This window comes from Balaenoptera physalus (genome assembly GCF_965194825.1).
Source record: "Balaenoptera physalus genome assembly, chromosome: 7".
Taxonomy (NCBI): domain Eukaryota; kingdom Metazoa; phylum Chordata; class Mammalia; order Artiodactyla; family Balaenopteridae; genus Balaenoptera; species Balaenoptera physalus.
Genome location: NC_138886.1, coordinates 22,122,298 through 22,146,898, shown reverse-complemented (window position 1 = coordinate 22,146,898; position 24,601 = coordinate 22,122,298). Strand labels below are relative to the sequence as shown.

General features: G+C 41.0%; 1 long non-coding RNA gene across 1 annotated transcript; it reads left to right on the top strand.

Moving 5' to 3' along the window:
* Positions 1–40: 40 nt before the first annotated feature.
* LOC309664186 lies at positions 41–24,599 on the top strand. The gene is made up of 4 exons (XR_014265667.1): positions 41–3,843; positions 4,234–4,255; positions 10,002–10,101; positions 22,370–24,599. It is a non-coding gene; the product is annotated as an uncharacterized lncRNA (long non-coding RNA).
* Positions 24,600–24,601: the final 2 nt, after the last annotated feature.

Sequence of the window (24,601 nt, the reverse complement as noted above, 5' to 3'; positions counted from 1 at the left end):
AGGGACGCGCTGTGCGCAAGGCAAAGGTGCCCGGGCTCGGTTCCAAGCCTGCGCCCACCTAAAGGTGCAGCTCTGAATGAGCTACTTAACCCCTTCCTGCCTAATTGACCCATCTGCGAGATCGGGATAAGAGTAGTGCTTCATGAAAATTAAGTCTTTTTAAAGAATAAAATGAGTTAACACCAAGTGCTCAGACTAGTACTGGCGCGTGGTAAGCTCAATAAACGCTAGATCCTGGTAACAATCTTTTGATCTCCCCACTGGCCCTGAGTCAGTCCCAGGCACCCCACACTGTCTCATTCAATTGTACACCCCCAACTCCAAGCCCAGTCCTGGTCGGTCACATAAACAGTGAAATAATGCAAAGATGTTTAAAGAACACTGCCCCTTCTCCTGCATTACCCTCTCCGAAAGGCAACAGATGTTACCAGTCCAGTGTTGACCCTTTCCCTCTCTTCTCCACAGTGCTTCAGACATATACACTTAGAAGGTTCCCCGCCCCCCGACCCGTTTTCACAAACACGTGATCATTCTAAAGCTGGTACTCTGCATCTTATTTTTTTATTTTCCCAGACTGAAAATCTTAGGCCTGGGTTATCTAAACCAGGGATAGGATTCTTTTTAACAAGGCACTGAGTGAAAGATTCAGAACTCCAAGAGGATACAGCGTTAAGTAATAATCAGATGTTAGCTATACAGTATTGCCAGATTCGCAGGAAAGATTGTTTGTTGGCTTCAAAAACTTTCCACAAAAGAGTTGAAAGAAATCTGGATGTCTCCGAAAGAGTGTATATTGGATTGCTAGGGCTGCTATAACAAAATACCATAGACTCGGTGGCTTAAACAACAGACATTTATTTCCTCATGGCTATGGAGGCTGGAAGTCCAAGATCAAAGTGTTGGCAGGTTTGGTTTTTCCTGAACCCTCGCTCCTTGGCTTGCAGATGATGGCCTTCTTTCTGTGTCTTCACATGGCCTTTTCTCAGTGCACATACATCCCAGGTGTCTCTCTCTCTTCTTTAAGGACACCAAACATATTGGATTATAACCTTACCTAACAGTCTCAGTTGGATTTAATCATCTCTTTGAAAGCCCTGTCTCCAGGGACTTCCCTGGTGGCGCAGTGGTTAAGAATCCACCTGCCAGTGCAGGGGACATGGGTTCGAGCCCTGGTCCAGGAAGATCCCACATGCTGCAGAGCAACTAAGCCCGTGTGCCACAACTACTGAGCCTGTGCTCTAGGGCCCGCGAGCCACAACTACTGAAGCCCACGTGCCTAGAGCCCGTGCTCCGCCACAAAGAGAAGCCACCGCAATGAGAAGCCCATGCACCGCAACGAAGAGTAGCCCCCGCTCGCCTTCCTGTACCAATGAAGACCCAAAGCAGCCAAAAAGAAAGAAAGAAAGAAAGAAAGAAAGCCCTGTCTCCAGATACATGGATTAGAGCCCACTCATATGATCTGGCTTAAACTTAATTACCTCGTTAAATTCCTATCTCCAAAAATGATTATATTCTGAGGTTCTGGGTTTGGGGTTTCAACACATGAATTTTGGGAGAACATAATTCAGCTCATAACAGAGTGTATGGGTAAAGTGTGGTGGATGTACACTGGGAGGTATTACGCAGCTATCAGAAGCACTGGGTTAGATGGACGTAAAGCAGCCTGGATGGATCCTAAAAACACAACGCTGCATGAGAAAAGTACGGAACGGAAAGAAGTGTGTGACCCAGTATCATTTCTATAAATTAAAAGTATGAGCCCTTAGTGCACATTATGCAAGAACATTTACAAAAAATACAAACTACATATTAAATACATCACAATAGTTGCCTATGGTATCAGGAGGAGAAGAGTAGGGAATGGGGATTGCTTTTTTAAAGGCACATAAATTAATGAGAGACAGAGGGAGAGAATTTGGCAGACCAGTGGTGATAGTACACTGTAAACTCTGATGAGTATGAGGAACTCAACCCTCTGGCCCTCAGTCCAAAATGAAATACGCACAGTGAGGAAATCAAGACACCCCTCCCCCATCTTCTTAGCAGAGGGTAGACAGAGGTTTTGCTACAGTCCAGCTCCATGGACACAAGACAAACTGCTTCCCTCTTTTTATCTGAGACATTGGCCCAAGTGGTGACACCAAGTTGCAACATATGCTTTCCCATTTGGGGCTCAGAAGATGTATGGTTTCCTCTATTCTCTAACAGAAATATTGCAAAGTAACCGAAGTAATAAGTATGTACACTTAATGGCAGAGAGCCAGATATAAAGACTTTGAAAAAGATTTCATGCCTGGTATATCCAGTGGCAGACCATGTTGGTTGCCTGTCCAATATCCAATAACCTCTTTGCCCTTCCTACATACATAGCCCAATTTTGTTTAAGGTAGCCGTGTACCCAGTTAAAGAACTCTGCTTCCAGGCTCCTTTGTAGCTGGGATTTTGACATAGTTCTGGTCAATGAGACAAGCAGAAATCTAATGGGTAGGGCTCTTAGGAAACTTATTGTTTCCCAATTAACATAAAAAGGGAGAAACTCAATAGACATGCATCTTTTGTCCTTTGTCTTTCTTCCTGCCTGAAATGTGGAGACGCTGCCCAGTGGTGCAACGAACATTTTGTGACCATGGAGCCACTCACGACAGGTGGCAGTAGAGAAAGGGAAAAGATGTCTGGTTTCCTGAGTAGTTGCATGAGCCCTGGACTTCCTTCTTTGGACTCCTTATTACATGAAAACAAAAGAAGTGCTTTTTAAACCATTGTAGTTTGGGTTTCTGGAACCACTGAATCCAGCCCTGACCCCCTGCAAATGGAGCAGGTGAGCCTGTGCCTCCCTGGTTCCCTGGTGAGAATTGATGAAGTCCATCCTTCTTCCAGATGAAGAGAGGAATATCATGGCAATTGGTCAGGAAGTCCCCTCTGCCTGTGAGGTGTGTTTCCAAAGCTTACCTGGCGTATGTGGCATATGTGGAGTGGATTTTAGGGAAACATCTGTCATGTCCACTACACTATTAAACAGGATTGTTGTAAAGATTGTGTGACATGGGATATAAAGTACTGGCAAGTAGCAAGCCCCCCAAACATCTTCCTTCCTCTCTTCTCTATCATGACTTTTTAAAAATTAAATATTTAAAAATATTGAGCTGTGAACAAAGCATGTTTCAGGTATATCAGAGAATGAAAGATGAGAAAGACACTCTTTGTTATTGGATACTGGAAGTGTTAACAAAATCACAGGTGTGAAAAGTCTTTGGAAAGCAATATGAATTATAGCAATAAAGTTCCTGGAACAAAGTATCCCTCAAACATTTACTCACTTTTTGTTTGTTTGTTTGTTTTTTAAAAAAAGCATTTACTCACTTGATATCAAATAGAAGGTATGAATAAGATTTGGCCACACCAGGTCAAACAGGATCCCAGTCACGGTGACTCTGTCAGGCTTAATCACTGAAATTTGCCAAGTCATGGTGATTAAGCTAAGTCATGGTTGTTAAGTCATCACAGACAGAATTAGAATGTGGGGAAAAGGCCAAGGGAAAACATTTTCCCTTATTTTGCTCTGAGACAAAACCGAATTCAATTCAGTCCTCCAGCCTTAGGGTTCAGAGAGCTCTGATCTAGCTAGCTGAGGGAACAATTCACTGTTTAATACGATCACAGAAGTAATAAGAGAATGCATCTTGTCAAATAATTCAGACAATACAGATGCGTACAGTGTAAGAAGCAAAAGTCCTTGTTCTCTGTTTGGGGAGGATTCCTTCTGATGTTTTTCTATGGCAACGCTCTTTCAGAATGGACACTCATCTCCTCTTCCTTCTCTACAACTTCCATTGCATTGACCTGGTAAGATAATGCTTGGGAAATAATTATAAAACTGGATAGTAATATTATTCTCATAATTGAAAGAACCCCTTAATACATGTAGGACACTGCATTTCGGGAGAGGATGATTATGCCTCTTCCCACAGTACTGGGAGATGCATTGGTGCAGCACTAACTGTGAGCCTTACCCTAGAGAAGAGCTTGGTACCTACTATTTCTTGTCCTTATAACAGTTCAGGGAAGCACTTGTTCTTATTATCTTCCTCAGAGCCTAAGGAAACTGAAGTTCTAAGAAGTAAAATAACTTAGACACAATCACATAGCTAGTCAGTCGCAGGGTTGAGATTTGAATCTGTTAACAAGCTCCAAAGCCCCATACTTTTCACTGTTCTGTTTTACTTTCCAATACAGGCAAGACGGATTCCTCTAATAGGTAAGAGCAAATTTAGGAAAGGTCACACTTATGGGATATCTGTAAACTATGATTAGTAATGTTATTTTATTCTTTTTCTTTTTAAAAATGTTTATTTATTTATTTTGGCTGTGCCGGGTCTTAGTTGCAGCACGTGGGATCTTTTAGTTGCAGCATGCGGACTTCTCGGTTGTGGCATGCAGACTTCTTAGTTGTGGCATGCGAACTCTTAGCTGCGGCAGGCATGTGGGATCTAGTTCCCTGACCAGGGATTAAACCCGGGGCCCCTGCATTGGGAGAGCAGAGTCTTACTCACTGGACCACCAGGGAAGTCCCAATAATGTTATTTTAGACATGCAAATATGTTACCAAACTCAGGTTTGGCTGCTTGCTGCTCAAAAGCCAATACTCAAGAGGCAACTGTTGGTAGAAAGGAAAGTTGCTTTAATCAGAAAACTGGGCAATCTGGGGAGAAGGTGGGCTCATGTCCCAAAACCAACTCTGAAGATTCTGCTTGGCCATGAAAGTTTCTAAAGGGAAAAAGGGAAGTAATCTCAGTCACTGAGATAGGGGATCAGACTCATAGCCGTCTCCCACTGCATGCAGGCTTGTTGACTCCTCGTGATCTTTCTTTTTATGCTATCTTGTTCACACAGTTTGTTTGTGAGATTACTGAAGGTGAAGCTGGGGAAGAGATCTGGTCATCTGTTAATTACTTATTATTCATTTCTAATTCTTTGATCTATGGAAAGAACTATGGAAAGATCTATGGAAAGAAAGTTAGGCAAGGTATAATGTGATCAAAAGATTGAAAGGTGTGCTTGGGCTGGAGATGAGTAGAGCATGGGGTGACTGGTTAAAGGTTAGCTACAATATAGCTTTGCTAAAGAGACAAGACAAAAGGGGCCTCCTGCAGAGAGCTCTTTCCTGCCAAAAGCTGCTTACAAATCCCCACTTGTCAGAACATCATTCCATTTCTACGGGATTATGGGCAAAGGTCTGTCTTCTGTAACTTCTTCATGCTGACATACAGCACTGTATTCTTAGCGTGGAAAATGTTGACATGGGTCTGTAGCATCCCTTTGCTGACAATTTTAGTTGCCCGCTTACATATATGGGCAGAACAAACTACAATTACTTTGATGCCCACAAAGATATAGATTATTATGAGCAGTAGTGTTAATCCCATTCTCTTAAGGCCAGTTCTTGGAATTGTGCTAGCCATAGATTCAGTACTGCTCAAGAAGGAACAGCTTATGTCATGGCTGCAGGCTGGTCATCATGCAGTTAGCTTTTCCCCTCTGGTGGCAGTTATAGTATCTGTAAAACGACTCCGGAATGTGCATCAGACACTGAAGAATTCTGTGATTCTATTGTCCTAATCATTAACTGTTTGAGCCTGCTCATTTGGGACTCAGGGAGGCCTGGGAGAGTTCAGCTTTTCTACAAACAAGAGGCAGGGGACATGGAGGGGCCTTTGTACTTGGGAGGGTCCCTGCAGGGTTCTGCTCGCTTCCAAATACACTGAACATCTTGGAATGTCACTCTCTCATCCTGGCCTTCCCCTCTTAGTCCCTCTGCCATCCTCCTATCCACTTGGCTAGGGTCTGATGCAATTCTGTGGCAGTCTTCTTTCTGCCTCATGATGGCAGGTGCTGGGACTGGGGCAGAGAAAATAAAGATGAACCTGAAACATCTTTTTGTACAAGTAAGAAAGTACGTAAAATGTGATGGGGACACAAAAGGATAGGGGTCATGTCAAAAGGACATAGAAACCCTCCTAAAGGAGCTGCAATAGGCCAAATCTAAGACAAGTTGAACATCAAAACAAATTCAAAGAATGGCTAAACAACAGGGTCCTACTGTATAGCACAGGGAACTACAGTCAATATCCTGTGATAAACCATAATGGAAAAGAACATTAAAAAAGAATGTCTGTATGTGTATAACTGAGTCACTTTGCTGTACAGCTGAGGTTGGCACAACTTTGTAAATCAACTATACGCCAATTAAAAAAATAAAATTAAAAAACCCCCCAGATGTTATTGTGGGCAAAAAAAAAAAGTATATCCTCCCCCCAACCAATATGTATGGAAATATGTTAATATAAATGTTTCAGACATTACATGAAATTTCTAAAAATCTTATATGTTCTGGTATAATGTTATAAGTAATAATCCTAGTTATTACTTTAAAATGTATATCTCAGAAATAACTAATTTTCTTGTCAACTGCATTATTATGAACTTTCATCAAATCTTTTACCGTGGTCATTTTTAAGTCTTTTGTCATTTACAGACAGTTCTGGGTGTACTCTGATGATTTTGCAAATATGTTCCTATAAAAGGGTTTCATCTTCAAGAAAGTCATGGAAAAGACTCTGACAAGTACAGGTTTCTGGTAACTGACTGTACTGCTGAACTGAATGAATAAGCATTTTCAGAACTCTAATGAAAAACTGATGAACTCATAAAAGTGCTAACAAAAGATCAAGATGAAAAAAAAATTAATTACATGGGACTGAGTGAACTGATGAGGATGAGTATAATTTTTGTGACTTTCTGTCTGAATTAAAAAAAAAAAAATCCCACAAGGACTCAGAGGCAAAGAATATACAAATCAATTTTCACTGCAAAGTAAAGGAGCTGTTACAGTGGAGGATTACTGGACTGAATGTCAATATTATGACATAGTATGAGTGTGTTTCATGTTTGGTAATTGCAATCATTGTTGCTTTTGTTGTGGTCATCCATGTACAATGCTTGGTGTCAGTCTATTTATCTCTTGTAAAAATAAAATACAGTGTGTGTGTGTGAAAAAACAAAACAAAACAAAACAAAAAATTAACATATTAGCACCCATATGATTAACAATAACAATTATATGTTAATGTAATTAACATATTTTATCACCCATAAAATAAGTTACCATGAGTTCATAAATGTAGAGATAAGGAAAAGATCTTCCTTACAATAGAATACCAACTAATAAATGTGGGCAGAAAGATGGAATTAGAATGTCACCACTTTGCAACCACTGTATTAATAACTGATTCAGGCAAAAATCATGGAAGCTAAATAAGCAGGTGAAAGCTTGAGGAGGAATAGAATAAGTCTAAAAGTATCTCTTCACAAGTTATTTATTAAAGGGGAAAAGGTAACTTTACAGTAGAATAACAGGACAGATAACGGTTCAAAGTCAACATCAGTGTTGAGGCAAACAGACATTATCTTGTGCTTTCTGATACTGTGCGTCGAGCACACAACATCATTTCTGTTGTATCCTGATAGAAATGCATAACATGGATTTCATTATGAGGAAATATCAGACAAACTCCAATTGTAGGACCTTCTATAAAATAACTAGCTGGTAATCTTCAAAAGTGTCCAGGTTATAGAAGTCAAGGGAAAACTGAGGAATTGATTTTCTAGATTATAGGAGACTAAAGAGACATGACAATTAAATGCAGTGCAGGAAACTGGATTGGACTGGAGGCAAAAGGATAGCTATAAAGGGCATGATTGAAACAACTGTGAAATTTGAATATGCCCTACAGATTAGATCAAGAGTTGGCAAAGTACATATGGCCCTCTGGTCAAATCCAGCCTACTGTTTTTGCTTTTTTGGCTGCACCATGCGGCATGCAGGATCTTAGTTCCCTGACCAGGGATTGAATCCGTTCCCACTGCAGTGGAAGCGGAGAGTCTTAACAACTGGACCACCAGGGAAGTCCCCCAGCCTACTATTTTTGTATGGCTTGCAAGCTAAGAATGTTTTTTACATTTTAAAAATTTGTGGTGAAAAACGTAACAAAATTTACCATTCTAACCATTTTTAAGTGTATAGTTCACATTATTGTGTAACAGATCTCTAGAACTTTTTCACCTTGGAAAACTGAAACTCTGTACCGACTGAACAACTCCCCATTCCCCTCTCCCCCACCCCCAAACCCTGGCATCCACAATTCTATTGTCTATTTCTATGAGTCTGACTGCTTGAGATGACTTATACAAGTGACATCATACAGTATTTGTCTTTTTGTGACTAGCTTACTTCACTTAAGAGTAATGTTCTCAAGGTTTATCCATGTTGTAGTATGTAACAGGATTTCTTTTTTTAAGGTTGAATAATATTTCATTGTATGTGTTTAACACTTTTTTTTTAGTTTTTAATAATTTTATATTGGAGTATAGTTGATTTACAATGTTGTGTTAGTTTCAGGCGTACAGCAAAGTGATTCAGTTTTACTATATATTTTTTTTCTTTTTCAGATTCTTTTCCCATATAGGTTATTACAGAATATTGAGTAGATTTCCTTGTGTCGTATAGTAGGTCCTTGTTGATTATCTATTTTATATATAGTAGTGTGCATATGTTAATCCCAACCTCCTAACTTACCCCCAATCTTTCCTCTTTGGTAACCATAAGTTTGTCTTCTAAGTCTGTGAGTCTGTTTCTGTTTTGTAAATAAATTCATTTGTATCATTTTTTTTAGATTCCACATGTAAGTGATATCATATATTTGTCTTTCTCTGTCTGACTTCACTTAGTATGATAATCTCTAGCTCCATCCATGTTGCTGCAAATGGCATTATTTCATTCTTTTTTATGGCTGAGTAATATTCCATTATATATATGTACCACATCTTCTTTATCCATTCATCTGTTGATGGACCTTTAGGTTGCTTCCATGTCTTGGCTATTGTAAACAGTGGTGCAATGAACATTGGGGTGCATGAATCTTTTCAAATTACTGTGTTCTTTGGATATATGCCCAGGAGTGGGACTACTGGATCATATGGTAGCTCTATTTTTAGTTTTTTAAGGAACCTCCATACTGTTCTCCATAGTGGCTGCACCAATTTACATTCCTACCAGCAGTGTAGGAGGGTTCCTTTAAGGCAGTTTTAACAGCCAGGGATGAGAACACTCCCAAAAAGAAAACAGACAAATGGATACAGAGGTTCAAGAGGGAAGTGTGAGAGCAACAGGACAACAGCAAACCTGTTTCAAATTTTCATTCAAATAACTAGAAAATACAGATTATAGACTGTTACTATTATATAGATTACTATAGATCACCTTTCAGTGGGACCCTTTGATGTATGCACCTGAAACATAGGAAAACTTATGTCCCAGAGTAGATATAAGGAAGGAAGGAAGGAAGGAAGGAAGGAAGGAAGGAAGGAGGGATGGAAGAAAGGAGTCAAAAAGAGGAAGGAAAAAATAAAAGAAATTCCCCCAAATTTTGGAAGGCGAGGAGGCAGGATTCAGAGGCATTTCAAATCTGCCCTAGCTTCTCATTATCATAGAATAAAATCTGTCCCAAAGCTTTTTAAATTTGTTTAAACCAAAAGAACTTTGGGTGAAGGCAAATTATTTTTAGAATGCTCTTGTTATTCAGGTTGAAGTTACTACTGATACAGAACTCATAAATTATACAGTAACAATTTGTTTTCTTATTATAACATTAAAAATAACATAAGCCAGTGCAGTATTTTTGTGCATCTGCTGAATGAAAGAAAGATAATTTAAATTGGGAGCCTCCATGCAGTTCTAGGCAAGTTCGAGCAGAAACTCTCTGTATCAGTCTCTGACATGGCAATTTTCTAGGAAAGAAATTCATTTAGGGAATCAATCAGGAATTCATTCGTTATTGTTTGGTTAATATTAACTAAAGATTTTTTAAAAAATCACCCTTGTCTTCTTCATTTGCTCATTTTAAGTTGTGAGTATATGAAAACAATGTTTACTTTTCTTATTGAAGACTGTGCAGAAAGACCCACAGGTATTTGTCTCTGGGTGGGAAGAGCAGAAGATCTGGATCTGAAGGCTGGCCTGGCCTCTTACCTGCTTTGTACCTTTGGGTAAGTCACATCTCTTCTCAGGATCATACATACATATTCATGTCCCTAACAGAGTTGTGACACTAGGTACATAGAAACAATCTCTGACCTCAAAGGGCTGTATAAATAATTGTTTATAATTATTAATATAGGGACCAAAGTGCTCTGTGATAGGAATAAGCAGTCAAAAACACCCACTTTCGGGACTTCCCTGGTGGCGCAGTGGTTAAGAATCCACCTGCCAATGCAGGGGACATGGGTTCGAGCCCTGGTCCGGGAAGATCCCACATGCCGCAGAGCAACTAAGTCCGTGCGCCACAACCACTGAGCCTGCGCTCTAGAGCCTGTGAGCCACAGCTACTAAGCCTACGTGCCACAACTGCTGAAGCCTGTGTGCCTAGAGCCCATGCTTCACAACAAGAGAAGCCACCGCAATGAGAAGCCCGCGCACCACAACGGAGAGTAGCCTCCGCTCGCTGTAACTAGAGACAGCCTGTGCGCAGCAATGAAGACCCCACACAGCCAAAAATAAATAAATACATTTATTAAAAAAAAAAAAGACAACAAAAAACACCCACTTTCAAGGAGAGGCAGGAAGAGCTGACCCTATTTGGATTTTCTCCATTTGCCCTCCAGATCCACTCTCCACCCTGCTTCTCACAAATCCAGCCCCCTTCCCTAAGCTTCTGCTTGGTTTGGGCCGGTCTGGTGTTGATTCTCCCTATAGGTTACTTCGGACAAAAGCCACAGCTCCTTCAGGTAGCCCCAGGGCACACCTCCCTCCCCTGACCCCTTTGGGCCCAAGGGGTCTTCCCAGGCCCTGTTGGTTTCCTTTTTCCCTGCACACTGCCCTCTGGGTGGGTGTGCCATCTGACTCCTGCTAGGCGGAGGCTGCTCAGTCTAATTAACTTGTGTAATTACTGTAAAAAATATGAAAGTACATTGACTTTGAAAGAAAAAATAAGTAAAAACAGGTAGTTTAGACAAATGGTTTAAATTAACGAAACTGGGAAAAGGAACCCTTCCCAAAGATATATGGATGCAAATGACACCTTGCCACATCACCATTGTGGGGAAATATGCACACATTTCTCAATCCAGTAAAGAAAGCTCTGAACTGTAAACAAACAAGCACACAAAAACCCAGGTCATCACCCTGCAAACTTCTTTTTTACCCTGCATACTTTTATTGCCAAAATAAATGAACCTTGAATTTTTCGTGTAAGTTATATACTTACTCTCTGACATAACTCCATCCGTAGCATTTTCAATGCTGACCTTTTGCAGATTTGCAACATTCAGGGCTATCACAATCATGTGAGAAAATATATTTTTCCACTAAGAACATACTGAGTGTAAACTGGGAATGTTGGCAATCTTGTGATTTTCTTTTCATTTAAATACATGTTGTGTTTGTTAATAGAGTGAGCCAGTCCTTTCAAAGCTTGTACTTTCTTTAAACATTTTTATTGCAAACAATCTATGCGTTTTTCCTTTTTGATTCTGTCTTCCTTACACAGTAAGAACTCAAAATCCTATGTTTTAAATAAAAGGAAATAAAATTCTTGGCTTTATTAGGTAAGCATAAATATAGAGAAGAGTAAAAAGTTTTGCTAAATAGTGAACGGAATTAAAAAGGTGATGCTTATCTTTTAAATTAGTGATTCTTAAGGTTTGGTGTCTATCAGAATAACCTGTGTGGCTTGTTAAAAATAAACATCATGCCCTTTCCATGACTCTCTAGCATTCTGTATCATTATAAAATTCAATGTTCTCATCTGTGAAATGGGGATAACCTCACAGAGTTATTGTGAGGATTAAGTGAGATAATGTATATAAAGCACCAAAGCACTTAGAACTGTTCTTAATGCACAGTAAGCTATAGGAGTGTAGCTACTATTATTTTTGTTGGGAGACAATTCTCCATGTTTCTGCATGTCTTGGGAGCAGAGGCACTGACCACCTTTGTTCTGGACTATTTTCTCCAAGATGTTTGTATAGCAAACAGCCTTGGAAGATACAGGGTCTCCCTCCAGAGCAGGGGGCAGTTTTGTTTTCTTTCTAGTGTAATAGTGTCTCCCTTTGGTAGAAATGTCTATTATCAAGATTTGGGCTCCCTAGCTCAGAGCTCCTCAGCTGTGATGCAAATCCTCTGCAAGCATGGCATTCACATGGGTCCCTCTGTCTTTCCCCTGTGAACTTGGGGGTGGCAAGAGGAAACCAATATGAACATGAACCTCATGCTGCTTGCCGTGCCATAAGTAATAAAGTCCTTTGTCTCTGACCCAGGAGTTTTGAGTCTTCTACCAGCATCTGTGTGGCAGGCAAAAGGAAGGTTAAAAATCTCAGCCCCTTCACAGTTCTTGACAATTACAGGGTTCAGAAGCATGCAGTCATGTTTAGAGAAGTGCATTTTGTCAACCAAAAGTAATTTAATTAAAGTAATTAAAAAGTAATTTCAGGGAATACCCTGGTGGTCCAGTAGTTAGGACTCTGTGCTTTTATTGCCAAGGGCCTGGGTTCCATCCCTGGTCAGGGAACTAAGACCCCATGAGCCACGTGGCCAAAAGAAAAAGTAATTTCATTTTCCACTCCCATCTCTAAATGAATATTTGAAAGGATCCAATTCATAGTTTTCTTATTGCACAACCTCGGCACCATCCAGCCGCTCCCACATGCAACCATGGTCCCCGTCTTATCTTCTGGTTTGAAGGGTACTATTAATGACCTTTGGAATCTAAATCCACCTGGCCATTATTCAAAACCACTCATCAGTGGCCTAATGGTAGAGCTGCAGAAGGTCTGAAGAGAATTTGCATTTCTGAACTTCCTCCAGGATCTCAGTTGACCCCTTCCTCACCATTCCAGCATACGATGCACAATTCCCAGCATCCTCCTCCAGAACACCTTATTTCATAGCAACTGTAGTTTTGCCCCTGTTACTTCCTCAACCCACTCAGCACCACTGACATCTTGATGACTGACTCATTCCTAAGAGAATATAGGCCACCAAGAAGGGAAACCCTCTGGAGGGGCAAACACTATTAAAAGAATGATGACTGGTACTAGCTCCAGAGAGAAAATCCAAGCGGTGGACACCGCCTGGTTCTCCCACCGTAATTTACACATGACCAAGTCTAAAGCCGGAGGACAGCTACTTGGGTTCTTTCAAAGGATGCAAGTCGTCAGGCCAAGGCCCTTTGGACCCAGTGTATCTGCTCTGTCTTTTACCGTTCTTTGGCAAGCCAAATTCAATGAGGGCACAGAATAGATAACAAGAGAATGTTATTCAAGAAAAGTTGGGGGCTTCCCTGGTGGAGCAGTGGTTGAGAGTCTGCCTGCCAATGCAGGGGACACGGGTTCGAGCCCTGGTCTGGGAAGATCCCACATGCCGCGGAGCGACTGGGCCCGTGAGCCACAACTACTGAGCCTGCGCGTCTGGAGCCTGTGCTCTGCAACAACAGAGGCCACGATAGTGAGAGGCCCGCGCACCGCGATGAAGAGTGGCCCCCACTTGCCGCAACTAGAGAAAGCCCTCGCACAGAAACGAAAACCCAACACAGCCAAAAATAAATAAATAAATTAAAAAAAAAAAAACAACTCACTCACTTAAAAAAAAAAAAAAAAAAGAGAAGCTGGACTCATGGTACATCCCAGCACACAGAGGAATGGCTGTGGGAAGGGGTCACCGTTAAGAGTACTGGAGCCTTGCTCCCACGAGTGCGGTCCCTGGACCAGCAGCTGGGAGCTTGTTAGAAATGCAGAATCTCGAGTCTCAGTTCAGACCTACTGATTCAGAAATTACATTTTAAACAAGATCCTCAGGCGATTCAGATGTACATTTTACAGTTTGAGAAGTACAGTGTGATAGCTTTCAGTGCGGGGAACCCAGGGAGCTACTAGTTCTGCTTTGTTAATGGTGATCTGGGTGTGAGGGTGTATGTGTGTGTGCATGTGTGTAATCTAAATGGCCTTGTGGCCCCTAATACTCTCCTCATTACACATCACTGTGGGCTAGACTCCAGCATCCCAGGAAATGTCTCCCAGCTCCTGCCTGGCATTCTGAAGCCATAAAATCTGTTCTGGGGTCTCTGCTTGCCGTCTCATTACCTTGTACCTGATGCTTAATTGTCTGCTGCACACAATTCCACATCTGCATCTCCTCACCTCCACGTGGCCGTGGGACAACCTCATTTTGCCTGTGTCCCACAAGCTCCATGCTGGCCCTCCCAAATTCTGTGTCCGTGGGAGTGGGGTTTAATAACAAGGACCCATTTCTCTGCTAGATTACTGCATGCCCAGCTAGAAGCTTTTGGCCAGGAAAAAAGTGAGTCAGTAAGAAAGTGGTCTATATTCTTTTATCTTTCTGAAAGACTTGGGAGAAGAAACATCTCTTGGTTGGGTCCTCATAGCAGAGGCTGTGGGTTCTAGCTGGACACTTCTGGGCATGCTTGTTTTGGCTGAGGCTGAAATGCAAAGCTGGTGCTTTTTGCTAATGCCCTCACTGCACTTGTCAGGCTTGTTGAAAAGCCTCTTACCAGGAAAGGAACAAGCAATAAGGATTTGGCAGAGCACAAATCTCAATTTTAATATCGTTATTAAGGGTCCTTTATGCATCTTTGATTTATGTGCTTTTTTTTTTTTTTTTTTTTTTTCAGCCGTGCCTCGAAGCTTGCAGGATCTTTGTTTCCCTGGCAGGGGTTGAACCTGGGCTCTTGGCAGTGAAAGCGTGCAGTCCTAACCACTGGGCAGCCAGGGAATTCCTTTATGTGCTCTTCTTTCCCTGGTTTTGACTTTGGGGCCCTTGATTACCATAATCATAGTGGACATTAATTTTTAGTCCAGTTTAGTTCAGATAAGATTCCAACGTGCTCCATTGTAATTATTCCCTGGCAAATGCCTTCAGCTTCCTTGTTTCTCTCTTTCTCTCTCAATCACCTTGGCATAAATCCCCGAATAAAACCAACCATTGACTTTTCCACTCCTTCCCATGAACAGCTGAACACTGTGAAAAATCACACAACCACACTGACTGGTTTTACTTTAATTATCACAGACAATGTGTAGGCACACTCAACCCTGTCCAGCAACTCCAGGATTCTCCAGTAAATTTGCTTTCTCACACAATGTGATAACAATTTTATACTTTCACTTCTGTTCTCACACTTCAGCCCTCGATAGATACTCTTATCTTACGCTTCATTGAGAAAACAGAAGCCACTAGACCAGAGACCTTGTCTTTTCGTGGTCAAAGCTACCAACTTCTCTGCATCTGCACCCATCTTTTCTTCCTGCAATGATGGAGGAAGTGTCTCTCCTCCTATGAAAGGTTAAAGTAGTACTCGGATCCCAACTCTTCTAACCTTCTTGGGCTTACTTGGGTTATTTCTTTTCTCCTGCATAACCAACCTCTTCCGTAACAACTCGAAGATTTTCACTGCAAATAAAAAGACAGAAAACACTTATAAAGGCTCCCAAATTTACATCTTCTGCCCACAATCTGGAGCCAGACACCTGAGTGGATGTTATGCTAATTAGTAGATCCACGTGTCCTTAAGCTTCCCGTATAAAACCTTATTATAGAGAATATTTCTGAAATGACTGTTTACCTAACTTCACAGATTATTCAGACTAAAAGTAAATAGGTGTTAGCCTACACATTGGAGATTTTTCTTTGCAAATCTTTCTCCTCCCTTTAAAAATGAAGCCAAACTTATCCATTGCACTCCGGATGTGCTGACCCCTGCAATTTCCCCAAATGTGGGAAACTCGACTGCATAACTTGTGGTAGTGGGGAACTGCGTTCGTGCTTTTCCCATTTAAAAAAAAAAAAAAGAAGAAGCCAAACACCAGTGTATCAATTGTGTGTTTGGCTCAAAATCCTCTTAACCACCAACCCATTAAGAAGCATGCCAAGGGAACGGGCATTGGAGCTATGTTTAGCTTTCTCCTTTTGTCTAGGCAACCAATCAGATAGGTTTATCTTCCCTTTGTAGATGCTTGGTTTTAAAAAGTGCTTCATTCATGAATTCTGAAGGAAGGCTAAGAAAAATTGGAACCATTCTAAATTGTGGAATTCAGCCATTAGACACCTGTAGCAGACTGTGCAGGGATGGGTAGCATTCTTCGGTGGATGATTTTGGAACTGGCGTAGTCTCTGTTGGATGCATTGTAACCAGTTGGAGAGATATGGGGCCAGGGTGAGATCCCTCTAGAATCTCTGCTCAACCAGATTCTATCTGTGGCTCTCTGGTGGTCAGCAAGTAAGCAGCTGGCCTCTGTCTCCCTGATGACCTAGTGGGTCCAGGCTATAAACCCACTAGGAGTGGCCTGTGTGAGTTGTGTGATTTTTCCGCTTGCTCTAAATAAGGATGCTGGAGGAGTGGGAGGATTGTAAAATGAGTTTCTCCACAGAAGTGACTGAGTGGGCCGGACAGTAAAGGGCAAGTGGATGTGAAAAAGACTGGAAGGAATATTGACAGAATCCCCTCCCCCCTCCATTCTTTAAGTGGATGGCTAATAGAAGAGGTAAGGAGGAAACAGATACTAACTCTTAAAAAAGGAGGCATATATCAAGAAAGCAGAAGAGAGGTTATATTCATACCAGTCTGACAAAATTTAAAAATGGGGTTGGCAATGCAATTCATGATATTCCAACTATATAAACCACCTCACTCATACTAGCAGACCTCTGGGCTAGAGACATGACCAAAAGGAAGTTCAAGAGTAATGCTGGCTTTGACTTAGCCCCTACTCCCGGCCCAGTTTAAAAATATTCTTTATTTAAAAAAAATGATCTTATAGTATCAATTCCTTGCCTTATAAGTATAGTGTACTTTAAAATACTGCAACATCCAAAAGTCATATATGGAATGGTTGTTTTTCAACTATTGATTTGTGAGTGTGTAGGTGTAACTTTTGCTCACTTAATACAAATCAACTTTTAGGCCAAGCAAGTCAATGGAAGTATGAAGAAAGTATACTCAGTTTGAATGGAAAGAACTTTTAAAAGTCTTGTACCCAGAGATTATAACAAGAGGTCTTCTCTCATTTCAGGTAAATGGAGATTATCGATACATCTGCATTGGTCTGTGCATTTTGGTCAACCAATCATTAGTCACCCAGCATGGTAGTACAAGGGTCAGCTATCTGGAAGTATGAATTATAACAACCTTACTGCTGTAGTTGGACAGTAGATCCATTAGGCTAAAGTTTATGATTAGAGCAATTTTTTTTTGCCTTAGTAATTTTTTTTCTTTCTTTTTTTAAATTGGGGTATAGTTGTTTTACAATGTTATGTAGAGCAATTTTTTATCTTTACTGTTTTGTCACTGGATATGTAGACAAAGCCAACTGAATCCAAATTGTTTTACCCATATTTTTTGCCTGGTAGATTAATCAATTTATTCATCATTCAGAAAGTATTTATTGAATGCTAAGGCATTATGGCCTTAGTGTTTATTTACAGACAATTTTTTAGAGCAGTTTTAGGTTCACAACAAAATTGAGGGGGGGAAAGTACAGAGAGTTCCCATACACCCCTTTCCCCCACATGCACAGCCTCCCGCATTATCAACATCCCCCCACCAGAGTGGGACATTGGTTACGACTGATGAATCTACACTGACACATCCCAATCACCCAAAGTCCATAGTTTACACTAGGGCTCATTCATTCCAGTATAACATTTTATTTGTTTGGACAAATGTATAATGACATGTATCCATCATTATAATATCATACAGAGTATTTTCACTGCCCTAAAAATCCTCTGTGCTTTGTCTATTCATCCCTCCCTCTCCCAACCCCTGACAACCACTTTTTTTTTTTTTTTTTTTTGCTGTCTCCACAGTTTTGCCTTTTCCAGAATGTCATATAGTTGGAATCATACAGTATGTAGCCTTTTCAAATTGGTTTCTTTCACTCAGTAATATGCATTTAAACTTCCTTCATGTCTTTTCATGGCTTGATAGCTCACTTCTTTTTAACCCTGAATACTATTCCATCGCCTGGATGTACCACATTTATCCATTCACTTACTGAAGGACAAACTTAGTGCTTCCAAGTTTTGGCAGTTATGAATAAAGCTGCTATAAACATCCATATGCAGGTTTTTGTGTGGACACATTTTGAACTCCTCTGGGTAAATACCAGGGAGTGCAATTGCTGGAGTGTAAGGTAAGAGTATGTTTAGTTTTATAAGAAAATGCCAAACTGTCTTCCAAAGTGACTGTACCTTTTTGCACTTCCACTGGCAGTGAATGAGAGCCCCCACTGCTCTACATCCCCCTCAGCGTTTGGTGTTGTCAGTGTTCTGGATTTTAGCCATTCTAATAGATGTGTAGTGATACTTCGTTGTTTCAATTTGCATTTCCCTGATGACATATGATATGGAACATCTTTTCATATGTTCATTTGCCATCTGTATATCTTCCTTGTTGAGGTGTCTCAAGATTTTTGGCCCATCTTTTAATCAGGTCTTTCATTTTCTCATTGTTGAGTTTTAAGAGTTCTCTGTATATTTTGGCTAAACAGTTCTTTATCAGATGCGTCTTTTGCAAATATTTTCTCCCAGTTTGTGGCTTGTCTTCTCATTCTCTCAACACTGTCTTTCACAAAGCAGAAGTTTTAAAATTTTAATGAAGTCCAACTTATCAATCATGTCTTTCATGGATTGTGCTTTTGGTGTTGTATTGTTAAAGTCACCAACATACTCAAGTTGAGAGAGCTTTTTAATCCATGATTTTATTCTTAAAATATATACTCATTGAGCATTTTTTTCTTCATTTGGAAAAGAAAGATTTTGAGACTTCCTGAAGTGTGTGTGAATTAGTTGTGAGTGTACTTGCAAATCTGCAAATGTTACTGTTAATAGAGACTTCTATTTTGGAATAAGTATGTGTGCTTAGTCTGTGACAAGTTAACATCAAATGAAATAAAATTAAGTTTATGGAAGTTTCAAGTCCATATTGATACTAGAAAATTAATTGTATTCCATATGACTTTCCAATACTGTTTATCAAAACTTAGAAATGTTGTAGAGGTCAATCTCAGTTACCAGAATCCAAAATTCAGCTGTGATCAAGTTGCTAATCATGAACTCTGTTTTAGGCTATAAGTCTACTAACTCACTGAGGTCATTTGACTAGAGATTGTCTGTGAGGAAATCACTGTTTACTATGCTATCGTTTCTCTTTTTATAAAGAAATCCAAGGAAGAGATAAATAAGGAATAGAATGTATAGGCTACATCTCAAAATTCCATGTTTGCTCATCTAATCTTGAAATTTGGACTAAAATAAATAGAGCCAAAGGCCAGAGATTAGATAATAAGGATGTTTTGGTTTCAGATGTTATTGCTTAAATAATTTAATATTGGTCACCACCACAACCCTAATTGTGTTGGGGTTTTGTTGATTTATTGAACGTGTTTTTACCTAAGCAGTTGAGCCACAGGAGGTAATAGCTCTTAAACCCCATTCTCCGGGTTCTAGTATGAAATGAACCAACGAGTGATAAGCCTCCCTGCTTCTTCTAGTACAGCCTTGGGAAAGAAAGTCAGGAAAGAAGAAGTTCTGCTCTGTGGACAACGGTTGTGGGGAAAGGGACTTCCCTGGAGGCGCAGTGGTTAAGATTCCGCGCTCCCAATGCAGGGGGCCCGGGTTCGATCCCTGGTCAGGGAACTGGATCCCACATGCATGCTGCAACTAAGAGTTCGCATGCCACGACTAAGGACCTCGAGACACAACTAAGGAGACGGCAAGCCGCAACTAAGGAGCCCGTGAGACACAAGGAAGGAGCCCGTCTGCCACAACTAAGACCCAGCACAACCAAATTAAAAAAAAAAAAAGGTTGTGGGGAAAACATGACAAATGGGATAGCCCTGTGGCTGCAGTTAGTAGTACATCCATTCCTATTGGATCAAGATGTAGGGCTTTTTACAAATACTGTTGGATTCAATTAGCTGTTATTATTTTCTTGTATTACCCTTATCTGGTTTTGGAATCTATATTACACTACTTCATAAAACGAGTAGGCAGGTTTTGAAAGTTGTCTATTTCTTTGGTAACAACTTGTTCTTTTCAGGAGAACAGTCTGATGACTTTTTTGGTCATCAACAGTCTGATGACAGTCTGATGACTTTTTCAGTTTCCTTAATATTTATACAAGCACCACTTTTGGCATTTTATATATTTCTAGGAGCTTCTGCATCCCATCCGTGTTTTCAACTTACTATCTATTTGGTGATTTTCCTAATATTTTATTCTAGATTCTGTTTCATGGAGTTTTCTACAATGAGACAGATGAAATGAAACCTGAGCAGGTCAACACTTTTCAAACACATCGTCCACCCCTCTGAGCAGGGTAATTCTGCCCAGGATGTAGCAGCCCCATGACTAGTCTATCATCTGACTCTTACCTGGCCTGGTCCTTCTGTGGTCCTCCCTGGTTGCCATCTAGTTTGTCTTACCTTCTCTCAGAGTTCTAACCCCAGCTTAGGCATCCTCCTTGATGATGCCGGCCATGGTTAATAATCAAAAGGGGTAAAAGAGAACTCTAAGGGGTATAGAGGAAAGAAGTAGTAAATGCACGCTTTATAGGTACAGGATTTCCTTTTGGAGTGATGAAAGTTTCCAAAACTAGATCGTGGTGATGGTTGCACAACTTTGTGAAAGTACTTCATGCAACTGGATTGTACACTCACTTTAAAATGGTATGCCTGAAACTAATATAATACTGCATGTCAATTATACATCAACATAAATACATACACTGGTTCAGATGGTAAATTTTGTTATGTGTATTTTTCCACAATAAAAAAAAATTAATCTCAGACTTAGGGCAAGAGCCTCCTCTGAGTTTCTTAGTTCCTTATTTATTTACATTTCCCTCAGTCGCAGGGGTAGTAGCTACCCTTTGCATTTACTATTTTAAAAAAAAATTTTTTTTGAGGGCTTCCCTGGTGGCGCAGTGGTTGAGAGTCTGCCTGCCAATGCAGGGGACACGGGTTCGAGCCCTGGTCTGGGAAGATCCCACATGCCGCGGAGCAACTGGGCCCGTGAGCCACAACTACTGAGCCTGCGCGTCTGGAGCCTGTGCTCCGCAGCAAGAGAGGCCGCGATAGTGAGAGGCCCGCGCACCGCGATGAAGAGTGGCCCCCACTTGCCGCAACTAGAGAAAGCCCTCGCACAGAAACGAAGACCCAACACAGCCATAAGTAAATAAATAAATAAATACATTTAAAATGCATTAAAAAATTTTTTTTTCTTATGTATAAACATAACAAAATCTACCACCTTAGCCATTTTAAAGTGCACACACACTTTTGTTTCACAGTTCTAGAGGTTATAAGTCTGAAATCAAGGTGTTGGCAGGGTTGGGTCTTCTTGGGACCTCTGAGGGAGAATCTCTTCCATGCCTCTCTCCTAGCTTTCAGTGGTTGCTGGCAATCCTTGGTGTTCCCTGCCTCGTGGTAGCATAACTCCAATTTCTGCTTCTGCCTTCACATGGTTGTCTTCCCTGTGTGCATGTCTCTGTTTTCTCCTCTTATAAGGTCACTGGATTCAGTGACTTCATTTTAACTGATTACACCTGCAAAGACCCTGTTTCCAAATAAAGTCATATTCACTGGTACCAGAGGTTAGAACCTGAACATATCTTTCTGGGGAGACACGATTCGACCCACAACAGGAGTCATCACCCATGTGGTGGCAAAGAAAACTGATGCGACACAGAGAAATCTGCACATAGACCTGTTTACTTGAGGAAAAAAAAAGTCCCCTTTTCCTTTTCCAGCCTTGCAGTGTGCTTCAAGCACCCTCTACTGGCAGAGTTTAACATCCAGCCAGCTGGCAACAGGGAAATGCAGTCTGCAAAGTGCTGTTCCCTGGGGCAAGGGATGATGGGCTTTGCAGCTCAGAGGCAATAAATTCGTAACAGCCACAGACTAAAGTTCTGTCTGCTTTGAAGTGAGCCTTCCCTACGTTAGTTTTAGCTTAACTACGGAGCTCTAAATCAGCTCTGGGACTAAAACCTGGGAAGGGAAGAGTCCAAAGAGAGGAGCTGCTTAGGTTAGGTCTGGTAGGTTATAGGAGGTTGGAAGGCCTTGAAGTGGGAGAGGGATGATATTTTAGGCAGAGGGACCAGTATGAGCAGAAGCAAAGCATGGGAGACCCTAGGTTGTTATGGAATTCTGAAAGCCACGTTAAGGTATTTGAACTCTAATCTGAGGGTGAGGGTAAGAGTAACATGACCAAATTTGTAATGTAGAAAATTTCCTTTATCTCCAGGCAGCATGGGAACTCCTTCTGTTTGGGAAGGAGAGCCCTGAACAGGCAGCAATGAGCTCCTATAGGAGGAGTGTGCACGAAGGAAGTGGGCTGGGAAACCTGCATAGCTGAAGAGCCTCTTGGGAGACAAGGTTCAATGAGAATCATCAAATATTTCAAGTATGGAAACGACATGATCTGATGTGGAGATGGCTGGCATCTCAAACACAACACGTCTCAAATGAATGCATCATCTTACACTGTAAGTTTACTTTCCTTGTGTTCCTTATTTCAGGAATGGCACCTGATTTCCTAATCTAGAAACCTTAGCGTTATCAGGACTCAGTGCTCTCCTTCACTCCTCCAGAACCAATGATTAAATACTGCCCATTTTGCTTCATAAATGCGTCTCAACTTTTCTCCATTCTCAATGCTACTACCTTGAAACACGCCTGTAGCATCTCTTACTTGGACTCTTATAACTGTCTCATAATGGTCTTCCTGATATCTCCCAGCTCATTTTCTCAGGCAGAGTAATTGTTCTGAAATGCAAATCTTACGGTGTCACTTTATTACTTAAAAACTCTACACTGGCTCTCCATTGCTCTTAGGATAAATAGCAATTTCTTCAACATGGAACAAAATGACCCCTCATAATCTGGCTTTTTCCAGTTTCATCCCCTCCACTCCTCATCCCCCAGCCCCACCCCCATCCCAGCCACATGGGTTGTCTTTTATTTCTTGAAAAGCTTCACGTGGGACTTCCTGGGCGGTCCAGTGGTTAAGACTCTGCGCTTCCACTGCAGGGTTCCACTAGGGCACTGGTTCAATCCCTGGTCAGGGAACTAAGATCCCACATGCTACACTGCAGGCCAAAAAACCAAACCAAAACAAAACAAAAAAAGCCAAAACAAACAAACAAAAAAAGAACCTTTAAAGTTCAGGTTGGGATATGAACCACAGGGGGAAGGAGTGGCTAGAGGGAAGGGGGAGATGGAGATGGTATAATTAGCAATATGCCTAAGGCTGGGAAAATAAACTTGCTCTTTAAAAAAAAAAAAATCACGTTTTTTTCCTTGGCTGTCTCTTTTTCTCTTCTTGGTATTTATGTCACCACTCCCTTATCCCAAAACTTCTCCCTTACTCCCACCCCTCAAATTATCCTCTATTTTTCCTTTAAAGTCAGTTTAGATGTTAATTCCTCCTAGAATAATTAGTCAATGACCCTAACACTTGTCCTTGACTCTGATAATTTCAAGTTCGGCAACTCTCCTATGTGTTTGCATTAATTCTGTTCTCTCTCTTTCCTATATATATAATATACATACACATATATAGTATGATATATGCTATATCATACTATATTTTTAACTTTATTTTGTTCCATTTTCTTAAAAGAATTTATTATTTCTTAAAGTTTATTTGCTTGTTTATTGTCCGTCATCCTCCACCAGAATATATGCTCCTTGAAATTAAGAACCTTGTCTACCTTGCTCACCACTATGTCCTCAGAGCCTACAACAGTGTCTAGTTCATAGTAAAGACTCAAGAAATATTTACTGACTGAATGATAGAAACAACTTTTTTTGAGGTAAAGTTCTTCATGTTGCAATAGAGTCCCATGCAATATTTTGGACATAATATACTAAAAAAATGTTTATCTGAAATTCAGATTTAACTGAGCGACCTGCATCTTTTCTGGCAGCCGTACCCCCAGAACACATTTGAGAATACGTGGATACATTTTTGATTGTCACGATTGAGGTGGTGGTACTACTGGCATCTAGTGTGTAGAGGCCAGAGATGCTGCTAAACATCGTACAATGCATAGGACAGTCCCTACAAGGAAAAGAATTATCCAGGCCAAATGTCAATAGTGCGGAGGCTAAGAAACCCGGAACTAGATGGCCATGAACTTTAAGGCAGAGAGCGCCTAGAATCTCTAAGTTAAACTTCCTTTTGTAAAGGGAGAATGGAGTTAGTGAGACGGAGTCGGGGCTGAGACCCAGCTTTAAAACCCTGGGCACACATCTTGAGGCTGATAACCAGAGGGCAAGAGAGCCAGACTACCTACCAATGGCAGCAAACGAAGTCATGATGCCTAAAAGGTTGCCTGGGAAGGGCACTGTGGACAGTAAAGCACTCTGCATACACCGGTTAAGTGCACCTCAGACACAGAGACATCCTTTAGGTCCGTCCAACTGAGGACAAATCCTCTGGCCGCTGGGACTAGGAACGCGTTCACAGACATAG